This window comes from Bos grunniens, chromosome 9 (genome assembly GCF_055505025.1).
Source record: "Bos grunniens cultivar Pamir isolate PY7600 chromosome 9, Bosgru_T2T1.0, whole genome shotgun sequence".
Lineage (NCBI taxonomy): Eukaryota > Metazoa > Chordata > Mammalia > Artiodactyla > Bovidae > Bos > Bos grunniens.
Window position 1 is genome coordinate 25,138,670 of NC_141173.1, and position 13,103 is coordinate 25,151,772.

The following is a 13,103-nucleotide window of genomic DNA, read 5'->3' on the forward strand; positions in this document are numbered from 1 at the left end:
ACAAAGAACCTCAGTGTGGATAGAACCATCATGAAGACCCATATAGTAATATTAGTATCCCGATTTTATAGATAAGACAACTATTACATAGGGAGATTAAATAGCTTGTCTAAGATCATTCAGAGGGTAAATGGGAGATATAAGACTTGAACCTGGGAAGTCTGGTATTGGGTCCCTCACTGTCGTATGCAGACATCTTAAAGGAGGATTAAATGATCTAAATCCAGGACAAGAGGGTCAAAGAGCAAGGCTATCCAGAGCCTAGGCTGGATTCTGCTGGGGTTTACTTGCTGTTTCTGCTGTCATTGATAACCTCTATTTCCAAGTCTGTGGACCTCCGAAATCTCTTAAAAGGTGCCAGGTAGCTTATATCAAACCATATAGTTCCCCATCCTAGCCACTAGGTGGTGGTTAGTACTGTCAACTTAAAATGAGTATTTGCTAATATGAATAAGGTGAAAAAGGACAAAAGACTTGAGGTTTCAGTGGTTAGAGTTGCACTGAGGTGGTAAGTTACTAGTGGTGAGATGGTGAATTATTTTAAAAAAAGAAAAAAATAATGTGAAAGGGACAGATTCTCTCATTTGCTAAGAGTTTAACTTATTGTATATCAGACACTGAGGTAGAAGATACTGGGAACACAATGATAAGCAGCATAAAGGAGCATGTGGGATATAAATATCTAATTAGGGTTATCTATCAATGGAGTAATTGGATGGATAGAGTTATATACCAGATATGAAATTGAAGAGACATACCCCCAAATGAAGTATGTGCATTTGTGTGTGTCTGTGTGCATATGTGCACACTCAAGGAAAGCTTACAAAAAGTTTAGGTATGAAAATACCAAGATGCAAAGACTTCGCCAAGTAGGCTATAGGATGCAGTATCATGTACAGAACAAATTAGTGCTATGTCAAAGATACTTGTATTATCAAAGTAATAATTATGGTTTTTTTATTTTGGATGACAGTGACTTAAATTTTAATCAGTTGTGTCTGACTACTCCCTGACTATTGAACTATATGTGTCTGAAGATCTTGTCTACCAAACTTTACTTAAATAGTTCCTCACTGTATATAAATCAAACTTTTAGAAATTCTGGTCAGATAACATAGCTAGCATGCATGCTAAGTCACTTCAGTTGTGTCTGACTCTTTGCTACCCCATGGGCCACGTCCACCAGGTTCCTCTTTTCATGGGATTCTCCAGACAAGAATACTAGAGCGGGTTGTCATGCCCTCCACCAGAGGATCTTCCCAAGAATGCTGGAGTGGGTTGCCACGTCCTCCTCCAGGGGATCTTCCTGACCCAGGGATTGAAGATGCGTCTCTTGCATCTCCTGCATTGGCAGGTGGGATCTTTATCACTGGTGCCACCTGGAAGGCCTTACTAGCATTACTAGACCCATTTAATAATAAATGTGTGTGTGATGTGCTCAGTTGTTTCCGACCATTGGAGATCCTATGGACTATAGATTGCCAGGCTCCTCTGTCCGTGGGATTTTCCAGGCAAGAATACTGGGGAGGGTTGCCATTTTCTTCTCCAGAGGTTCTTCCCAACCAGGAATCAAACCTGAGCCTCCTGCATGTCCTGCCTTGGCAGATGGATTCTTTTACCACTGAGCCATTTGGAAAGCCCTTAATAATAAACAGAATGCAGAAAATTGTATGAATATGAAATGAATTCATCTTTTTTTGTGATATATATCAAAGACATATATTAATATGGAAAAAATTTAGAATTTCAAGTTTGAATAAGCTTGATTTTTTTGTGCTTATCACTTTTGTGCTTTAGATAATCTACATTTGGGAAGCTGAGATCAGATATAATTTTTACTATTAGAATACCAGTTAGTGTTAAGATTGTTGTAACATTTGTGTCTCAAGAAAACACCAAGGTTGATATTAACACCCATGTTGGCCAAAGTCAAAGCCTCTGAGTTGTTTCAAGGTACAGTATCACCAGAACGAACCCATGCCTATCACAGGCCCACAGGAGTAATTAGCCTTTTCTAAACTTAGCCTTTTCTTTTTTTTTTTTTTTTTAAACTTAGCCTTTTCTAAAGCTTGGTTGCCTAAATTATGATGTCCATGGTATCTGGAAAAATCAGCTGCGAAAATGGCAGTAAGGTATTTATACTGCAGATGTAGACATAGGCTTTCTTGCTAGACCCTCCAAAAGAATGACACTAAAACCTATTTTCTAAAGTAGATCATCTAATATCACATAAAATCATTTAGAGCAAGGAAAATATAAATATTCTTAATTATTCATTTAAACTATCTATACTGAAAAATGAGGAAATTTAAATTCTCACTCTACCTGTATCAATGTGTGTGTCTGCAAACTTCCTGACAAAGCTTGAGTGTGTATCTTTTACTAGAAAGCACACTATAGCAAAATCAGGGCCTCATCAATTAATACTATAATCATGACCACACAGAATCATCAGTCAGTTCAGTTCAGTCCAGTCACTCAATCGTGTCCGACTCTTTGAGACCCCACGGACTGCAGCACGCCAGGCCTCCCTGTCCATCACCAACTCCTGGAGTTTACTCAAACTCATGTCCATTGAGTCAGTGATGCCCTCCAAGCATCTCATCCTGTCATCCTCTTCTCCTCCTGCCTCCAATTTTTCCCAGCATCAGGGTCTTTTCAAATGAATCAGTTCTTCGCATCAGGTGGCCAAAGTATTGGCATTTCAGCTTCAGCATCAGTCCTTCCAATGAATATTCAGGACTGATTTCCTTTAGGATGGACTGGTTGGATCTCCTTGCTATCCAAGGGACTCTCAAGAGTATTCTCCAACACCCAGTTCAAAAGCATCAATTCTTCAGCACCCAGCTTTCTTTATAGTCCAACATGACTATGTCCATACATGACTACTGGAAAAACCATAGCTTTGACTAGATGGACCTTTGTTGGCAAAGTAATGTTTCTGCTTTTTAATATGCTGTCTAGGTTGGTTATAACTTTCTTTCCAAGGAGCAAGTGTCTTTTAATTTCATGGCTGCAGTCACCATCTGCACTGATTTTGGAGCCCCCCAAAATAAAGTCTGCCACTGTTTCCCTTGTTTCCCCATCTATTTGCCATGAAGTGATGGGACCAGATGCCATGATCTTGGTTTTCTGAATGTTGAGCTTTAATCCAACTTTTTCACTCTCCTCTTTCACCTTTATCAAGAGGCTCTTTAGTTCTTCTTCACTTTCTGCCATAAGGGTAGTGTCATCTGCATATCTGAGGTTATTGATATTTCTCCCAGCAATCTTGATTCCAGTTTGTGCTTCATCCAGCCCAGTGTTTCTCATGATGTACTCTGCATATAAGTTCAATAAACAGGGTAACAATATACAGCCTTGGTGTACTACTTTTCCTATTTGGAACAAGCTGGTGGACCATATCCACTTCTAACTGTTGCTTCCTTACCTGCATACAGATTTCTCAAGTGCCTACTTAAATATGAAAATTAACCTATCATTCAGAGAGTTATTCAGAATTTCTTTAAATATTAGACTTTACTTGGTTCTGCAATTTGAAGGTTTTTGGAGGATGTGTTATTTGAACTATTATCTGCAATCTAGATAGAAAAGAGTTTTGGCATAAAATGATGAGTGTAAATGATTTCCAGGAAGAGAGAACACAGAATCAAAGTCGCCAAACTGTGAAAACTTAAAGTTCTCAAAAGATGCAGTGTCTTCCAATTTGGCTAGAATGTTGAGTTACTAACTGAAAAAACTTGGAAATTGGGATAGGAAATTTTGTTTAGTAGCAGATTCTGAGGGGCCTTAGATGTAGAATTCATCATTTTGGTCTTTCTTCTGCAGGTAATATGGACTTGTTGAAAAAGAAAATCTGAGTAGAACAATAATAACCTAAAGAGAAGCAATTCCAGTCTGTCATCTGTTCATGAAAAAAAAATTGTCTGTTGCTACTGAAGAGAACAGATAAGGTATCAACATTCTACAAAGACTTCATTGGTTCCCCAAATACATAACAACAAAGGCAAACAAATTCCAAAGTAAACTTAGAAATATAGATTAATGAAAACATTTACATTATTTGGCTACTAGTTATAGATTTAAAACTACCTAAATCACACAATATACACTTCAGTTGTTTATCATATTTGCTATATTGAGTGGGTGTGTATATGTGGAATTTAAGTATATTGTTGAATTAATTTTATCTTTTACTTATTTGTCTATCAAAGATAACTGCTGTGTGGGATTTTTCATTAAATGTTTGTTTAACATTTTCAACATATAATTATTTGACTATTAAGACCACATCAGAACAACTAAATTACTCCTGAAGCAGCTTATGTCCTCTGATCATTCCTTTTGAAAAACTCTTATATTCAGCATCAAAAACATTTACCCATTTCAGAGAAACCAAAGTTCAATACACATGAATCTATACCATGTTGATGGTATTTTACATATCATATTTGATACTGCTTTAGTTATTTTGCCTATTTCACAAACTTAATTTGAATTTCATCAGTACTGCTTTTGTTCTAATTAAATAACAGTGCTTTAAAGCTTAAGAAAAATGACACTTAAAATAGAACCATCCTTTATCTTCACTGGTCCCTTTCATAGCCTTCCTACCTACCAGTGTGACCTTGCCAAGTGTCAAATACATGGAAATACTTAATGGAATTTTTAAAAAAAGTTATGAGAATGTCTCTAAATGCTCTGAGGAAATGATACACAGAAAGGAGATCCTAATCTAAATTTATACCACTGAATTTTGAAGACTCTAAAAAGAATACACTAGTTTGAAGACAGGCCTGAGGTTTTGATTTATTTGTGCTAATGTAAGGCACAACATTAACAAACAAAAGAGGAAAAGAAATATGATCATGTCAGGAGAGACATAAAAAGTATTTGAAAAGTTCAACATCCATTCCTGATAATACACTTGAAAATTTGGAATTGAACAGTTTCAGTTTGATAAAGATTATCTATGAAAAACTTACAGCTAATGTTATGCTTAATGGTGAAATACTGATTCTTTATTACTGAATAATAAAGAAAAGAGTAGAAATCTATTGAAAATAGGAAAATGACAGAGAAAAGTCAATAAAACAGAAAGCTGACTCTGAAGAAAAGCAGCATAATTGATAAACCTCTAGAGAGACTAACAAGGATTGAAAGAGAGAAAATGAAAATAATATCAAGAATGACATGGGTATTATTTACTATAGATCCTGAAGCCATTAAAATCATAATGAGGGAATACACTCATAAATTCAAGAATTTAGGGGAAAAAGACTAATTTATTAAATAGATCAGTAGCAAGAATGTGTCATAAACCAAGTATTATGCATAATAAAATTCTGTATAACTGAATGCTTTTTAAAAAGGTTTATGGTTTTGTATTGTACAAAATATTATGTATTTAAGGAAAAAGCTAAATTTAATGTAGGGTACTTATTCAGGCTATGTTTATACATCATCTTATATGTATATAAAAACATTATATAAAATATTTTTAAAATCCTAAATTATTTCTTTCTTTATGATAACTATTTGAAAGCATTATCTAGTTTACTCCCCTTTCATCCCAGTAAGTCTTCGATGAACTTTGCTTTGCCTTCATCCACACTGAAATTGTTTCTGTCATAATGACCCGCATGCATACAGAGGGTCAGGCTCATTCTTTTGTTCTGAGTGACATGGAAATTGTTTAGAAGATTTGGTCCAATGTGTTAAATAATCTGAGTGTTTTGGAAAACAAAACAAAAAAAACTAATTTGCTGTACCAGTATCTAGGCAGATAAGCAAAGAAAGGGATTCAAGCTGTAATGAATGATTAGGACAAATGGTGCTGATATGTGACATAATATAAAGCCAAAAATTTGTTATTGGCTTGCAATGTGAAGATCGTCTGAGATATGTTGAGCAATGAACGTCCAAGAGAAAATAAAAGAGAAACTTAGTCCTATTTTTAAAATTTTCTAGTTAAGAAAATATTCCTTTGTATTGAAGCCATTTTAAATTGGGTTTCTATCTTGTTATAGCAAAAGGGGCTCAATCAATTTTTTATTGGAGTATAATCGCTTTACTCTGTTGTGTTAGTTTCTACTGTACAGCAAAGTGAATCAGCTGTACATATGCAAATATCCCCTTCTTCTTGGGCCTCCCTCCCACTTCCCCCTCATCCCACCCATCTAGGTCATCACAGAGCACCGAGTTGAGCTTCCTGTGCTTTAGAGCATGTTCCCACTAGCTGTCTATTTTACACATGGTAGTGTATATATTCAATCCTAATCTCCTAATTCATCCCCCCTCCCTTCCCCCACACGCATGTCCGTATGTCTGTTTTCTACTTCTGGGTCTCTATTCCTGCCCTGGAAATAGGCTCATCTGTACCAAACAAAGCAAGATATTAAGCTAATTACCCATTTAACAGTGACAGTGAGGCTGTGCTCATAGAAAAAATATCCTTACAGGACTACAGTGTAGACAATAGTCTGCTCACAGAAACAATTGCTTTTTCATCAAAATTCCTTGTCCTGATTATTAATGCCATTATAAGAGCTATGCAGTTGGATGTTTGAATGATTTATCTCCAATATAGAGCTTGTTAATGCTGCAGTGTAAACCTCTCAGACCTGTCACCATCTTTGTTTAGAACAGTAATATCATGTGGTTTAGCTTCTGCTCTTGTGTGTAGTAAGCTAATCACTGATTGAAAATGTGCATAACTTTGTTTTATGCTATTTTATATTTCACGGCAATATCCCTGTTAACATCTGTCAAAGTTGCTATGGAAACTGAAGCATAACATACCATATTATACATAGAGATTTAACATTTTGCTTTATATCCTTTCTGGTGGAAATTTTGTGCATATGTTCAGTTTTATATTACTCTGTATTCAATGTCTTAATTTTCTTTTAATAAAAGCAGAAGTCATTTGATATGCTAATACACTGTCAAATGTAGGGAATTTCTTTCAACCCTTAAAACTATTTTGACTTTATGGTTTTATCAAATAGAGTATATGGGAAAAGGCAATTAAAGCAAATTATGCTTTAGAACACACTTTCCCATATCTAGAAATTAGAAAGCAAAGTCTAAATATTGGAAACTAATAATTACTTAGAAAATATTTGAATTATTAAAAAGATTATGTCATCCAAAAAGAGATTGTGATGTTGTTTAAGAGACAAAATGATCTTTAACCTTCAGGGTTTTATTGAAAATACTTTATGGTAATATAGGAATCAGGGTAAAAACCTATGATATTTCACTTTTGCAAATTAAATTTTATTGGAGTATAGGTGTTTTAATATGTTGTGTTAGTTTCCACTAAATAGCAAAGTGAATCAGTTATACCTATATATATGTCCAGTCTTTTTAGATTTCCTTCCCATTTATGTCACCACAGAATATTGAATACAGTTCCCAGTGCTATACAGTAAGTTCTTATTAGTTACTTATTTTCTATATTATTATTGGTTTTTAGTCTCTAAGTCATGTCTGACTCTATTGTAACCCCATGGACTGTAGCCTGCCAAGCTCCTCTGTCCATAGGATTTCCTAGGCAAGAATACTGAAGTGGGGTGCCATTTCCTTCTCCAGGGTATCTTCTCGACCCCAGGGATCAGACCCATGTGTCTTGCTTTGGCAAGTGGATTCTCTACCACTGAGCCACTAGGAAAGTTCATTTTATATACAGTAGTATATATTAATATATGTCAATCCCAGTCTCTCGATTCACTTTAAAATAAAAAAAGCAAGTGGAACAAAGGAAACAAATTAGACTTACAAAACAATCATTTAAAATTATTTAACTGATTATAGTGAGTTGTTTCTCTCAAGAGTTGAGTTGAGTTGTTAGTGGATTACTGTTAATATTGCACTTAGCAGCATAGTTTAAAACTATGGTCTTTCAGGTCATTTCAACCAGTTTTAAGTCTTTGTGGAGGACTGGAACCTGAAGATGGGGAGATGGTCTGAATTGTATTACCCATCTGGTGTGTCACAGAGCATTCCACATTGACCGTTGTTAATTGTACCACTGAGCAGTGTATTTATAATCAATAACATTACAATTTCACTTCAAAAATAATAAAACAATTGTTTAAATGCTAACTCCAAATTTAAAAAAAATCTATAATATTGTAGCTAAATTCTATTTTTAAATGCTTGATTCCTTTGTTTATTTTTCCTGAGTTGTTTCATATCTATTTTTGTTAAGGACTCAATTCCTGTTCTTCAGGTCAGAGACTTGTCTTCTACACATTCATTTGATACACAATAGGCCATGCTTTTGACACTGTATTAAAAATCTCCCTGTAACCATCTTGGGGTAGGCAGAATCTAAGGCGGCCCCCTAATTTCCTCCTGTTGGTGCACACAAGCTGCACGACCTGGAGAATGGAGAAGACCTATGAATATGATGGGTTATTATTCCCTTGATTAGGTTGTGCTGTGTGGAGGGACATTTTCCTGCTGGCTTTAAAGAAGTTGCAGTATTGTGACAGGGCCACGTGGCTAGGATCTGAGGTTTGTCTCTAAAATCTGAGATCAGTCCCTGGGGACCCCGGTCCTACAGCTGCAAGAGACATAGTTCTGCCAACAACCTGAATGAGCTTGGATGAAGACTCTGAGCCCCAGATGGGAACACAGCCTAGGCCAAAATCTTGGTTACATCCGTGTTAGACCCCAGCAGAGACCCCAGCTGCATTGTGCCTGGACTTCTGACCTACAGATACTGTGAGACAGTAAGTAGATGTTGTCTTAAGTCTCTAAGATTGTGGTAATTTGTTTGCAGCAATAGAAAACTAACACAATCTGAGTTCCTTTTCTGTATTCTTTTCATTCCTTTTCAGCCATAGATTAACTAGTAGCAAGAGTGCCCTACATGATTAATCTCAAAATGGGCAATTAAGACAATAATTGTAATGGAAACTTGACTAATCAAGTGCTGCTTATCAGAGCCACTTCTACATTTATATGTATGTGTTTTCTAAATTCAGATATAATGTTTTTAAAATTCCTTGTTGTTCTGTTGCTAAGTTGTGTCCAACTGTGCTACCCCATGGACTGCAGCATGCCAGGCTTCCTTGTCACTCCCGGAGTTTGTGAAAACTCATATCTGTTGAGTTGGTGGTGCTATCTAACCATTTAATCCTCTGCCAACCCCTTCTGCTTTTGCCTTCAACCTTTCCCAGCATCAAGGTCTTGTCCAATGAGTCAGTTCTCCGCATCAAATGGCTAAAGGATTGGAGCTTCAGCATCAGCCTTTCCAATAAATATTCAGGGTTGATTTCCTCTAGGATTGACTGATTTGATCTTTTTGCAGTCTGAGGGACTCTCAAGAATCTTCTCCAGCATCACAATTCAAAAGCATTAGTTCTTCAGCTCTCAGCCTTCTTTATGGTCCAACTCTCACATCCATACGTGGCTACTGAAAAACCATAGCTTTGACTGTATGAACCCTTGTTAGCAAAGTGATGTCTCTAGTTTTTAATACTCTGTCTAGGTTTGTAATAGCTTTCTTTCCAAGAAGCAAGCGTCTTTTAATTTCATGGCTGCAGTCACCATCTGCAGTGATTTTGGAGCCCAAGAAAATAAAATCTCTCACCGCTCTCACTTTTACCCCTTCTATTTGCCATAAAGTAATGGAACCAGATGCCATCATCTTAGTTTTCTGAATGTTGAATTTCAAGCCAGCTTTTTCACTCTCCTCTTTCACCCACATCAAGAGGCTCTTTAGTTCCTCTTCACTTTATGCTATTGAGAGTGGTATCATCTGCATATTTGAGGTTGTTGATATTTCTCCTGGCAATCTTAGTTTCAGCTTGTGATTCATCCAACTTGGCATATTTCTCATGATGAACTCTGCATACAAGTTAGATAAGCAGAGTGACAATATACAGCCTTGATGTACTCTTTTCCCAATTTGGAACTGGTCTGTTGTTCCATGTCCAGTTCTAACTGTTGCTTCTTGACCCACATACAGGTTTCTCAGGAGATAGATAAAGTGGTCTGGTATTCCCATCTCTTTAAGAATTTTCCACAGTTTGTTGTGATCCACACAGTCAAGGCTTTGGCTTAGTCAATGAAGCAGAAGTAGATGTTTTTCTGGAATTCCCTTGCTTTCTCTATGATCTAGCAAATGTTGGCAATTTGATTTCTGATTCCTCTGCCTTTTCTAAATCCAAGATTTACATCTGGAAGTTCTTGGTTCACATACTGCTGAAACCTATCTTGAACGATTTTGAGCATAACCTTACTAGCATGTGAAATGAGCACAATATGTCTTTAATTGTTGCTTAAATATTTTCATAAAGTTAGTTTTATGAAATTGCATTGATATAAAAGTCGTTTATGTGGAAGTTTACCTGTTGTGGGCCATGATTATTTTTCCTTACTAAATGTGACCAGCACTTTGTGTCTTAAGGCAGAGTTAGATTTTATGTCATGGCAAAAGGCAGAAGTTATATGTTGATATTATTACTTTGACAATTTACTTAAACCAAGCTGTCTTAGATTAGATTGATATTATCAAGGTTGAATAATAGTTGAACTGGTTGTAAGTTGGACCCATTTGAAGTTCCTGCTTTTTACTTTATTCACACATTATCATCTCACCTCAGTCAACTAATTCTTCATTGTAAATAGACTGCTATATGTATAAAATCAAAGTCATGTATAGAGGTTAAAAATTAAAAATGAACAAATTTATATCAAACAAATGCAATAAAAATGATGCTCCAAATCTAAATATTGGTATCAGATGCTGCTGCTGCTGCTAAGTAGCTTCAGTTGTGTCCAACTCTGTGAGACCCCATAGAAGGCAGCCCACCAGGCTTCCCCGTTCCTGGGATTCTCCAGGCAAGAACACTGGAGTGGGTTGCCATTTCCTTCTCCAATGCATGAAATTGAAAAGTGAAAGTGAAGTTGCTCAGTCGAATCTGACTCTTAGCAACCCCATGGATTGCAGCCTACCAGGCTCCTCTGTCCATGGGATTTTCCAGGCAAGAGTACTGGAGTGGGGTGCCATTGCCTTCTCCAGAGGTATCAGATGAGAAAGAGTTTAAAGAAAAAGAAAAGCATTAAAGTGAACAAAGTGGTTATTTTTTAGTAGGTGAAAGATACAAAAATACAATGAAATTCTAACAAAATGAAACTTTACAAAGCAAGTAGAATATAAAAATCCATGAAAGAAAATACATTATAAATCAAGGAGAAAAAAAAACCCCCCACAACTGTTGAAGAAGACTTCTATACAGTACAATACAATTCAATACAATACAATACTCTCTAATTATTTAAAAACAGATAGGTTAAGTTAGTCAGACAAAGGAAGACAAATATCATATGATATCACTTACATGTGAAACTAAAAAAAGAGAACAGATAAATTTATCTACAAAACAGAAATACAATTATGGATGTAGAAAACAAACAGAGGAGGAAGGATAAATTGGGACACTGGGATTGAAATATACAGACTATTATGCACCATCCTGCTCGGTGTCTGGTACCTGATCGTCAATGCCGTGGTACTGCTGATTCTATTGAACACCCTGGCTGATCCATATCATTACCACTTTTCAAGATCTGAACTCAGGGGTGACTTTGAGTTCATGAATGATGCCAACATGTGCATTGCCATCGTGATTTCTTTTCTCATGATCCTTATCTGTGCCATGGCTACATATGGAGCATACAAGCAACACGCAGCCTGGATCATCCCATTCTTCTGCTACCGAATCTTTGATTTTGCCCTGAACACCTTGGTTGTGGTCACCATACTTGTTTATCCAAATTCCATCCAGGAATACACACGACAGCTGCCTCCTGATATTCCGTACAAAGATGATATCATGTCAGTGAATCCTACCTGTTTGGTCCTCGTTATTCTTCTATATATCAGCATTATCTTGGCTTTTAAGGGTTACTTGATCAGCTGTGTTTGGAACTGCTATCGATATACCACTGGCAGGAACTCCTCTGATGTCCTAGTTTATGTTACCAGCAACGACACTACGTCTTGATTCCAGCTTATGCTTCATCCCCCTGGGCATTTCATATGAGGTACTCTGCATATCGGAGAAGGCAATGGCATCCCACTCCACTACTCTTGCCTGGAAAATCCCACGGACAGAGGAGCCTGGTAGGGTGCAGTCCATGGAGTCGCTAAGAGTTGGATACGACTGAGTGACTTCACTTTCACTTTTCACTTTCATGCATTGGAGAAGGAAATGGCAACCCACTCCAGTGTTCTTGCCTGGAGAATCCCAGGGATGGGGGAGCCTGGTTGGCTGCTGTCTCTGGGGTCGCACAGAGTCGGACACGACTGAAGCGACTTAGCAGCAGCATATATAGAATTATTTACTTTAAAAATTATTATTTAATTTTATTTATCTATTCATTTTTTTTTGATGGTGTAGCATGCAGGATCTTAGTTCTCGGACCATGGATCAAACCCGTGCCTCCTGCAATGGAAGCCCAGTGTCCTAAGCACTGGACAGCCAGGGAATTCCCAAGTCTAGCTATTTAAAGCAAAAGACATTTGACTCAGATAATTTAGTTCACACAAAATGGCTGGAAAGAGAAGGGAACTGGGCTATGATTCCCAGAATCGCACTGCTCAATGGGCCTGCAGGGTTGCCGCTACCTTTGCTGTGATCAGAGAAGTGGGTAATTACGCAAACTCCACCTGGACTGTCAAGTTCAAGAGCACAACCCTGGAGCTGTGATCCAGCATCAGGAGACTGCTGCTCGTGCCTCCATTGCAAGTGCTTGTAAGCTTAGTGACCTGGCACCGAGGCAATACCATCTTTGTCCTTACTTGCCAGTGCAAGAGACAAAATAAGAAGTCCCCTGCTTCACCTGCACCTTCCCAATCTTGAGGTTTGGATCAAGGATCTTACATTTTCAGTGTGATCTATTTCACATCTACATTTGAAATTGCCAGTTAACCTTGGAAATATGGATTTTAGCTTTCCAGACTTCGTAGTTCTAAAAAACTCTTCAGAAAACAGAGAGAATGGCTCCTTTGTGCCAGATTGATCATGTCTACCATGTCTGTGAGACTAAAACAAAACTTTAAAAATAATGAGTGTGTATTTGAG

The 13,103-nt window shown here is 37.1% G+C and overlaps 1 pseudogene; it reads left to right on the forward strand.

Moving 5' to 3' along the window:
- LOC147365698 (lysosomal-associated transmembrane protein 4B pseudogene) overlaps positions 1 to 12,317 on the forward strand; it is a 70,188-nt pseudogene extending 57,871 nt beyond the window's left edge.
- The last annotated feature ends 786 nt before the right edge of the window (positions 12,318 to 13,103 follow it).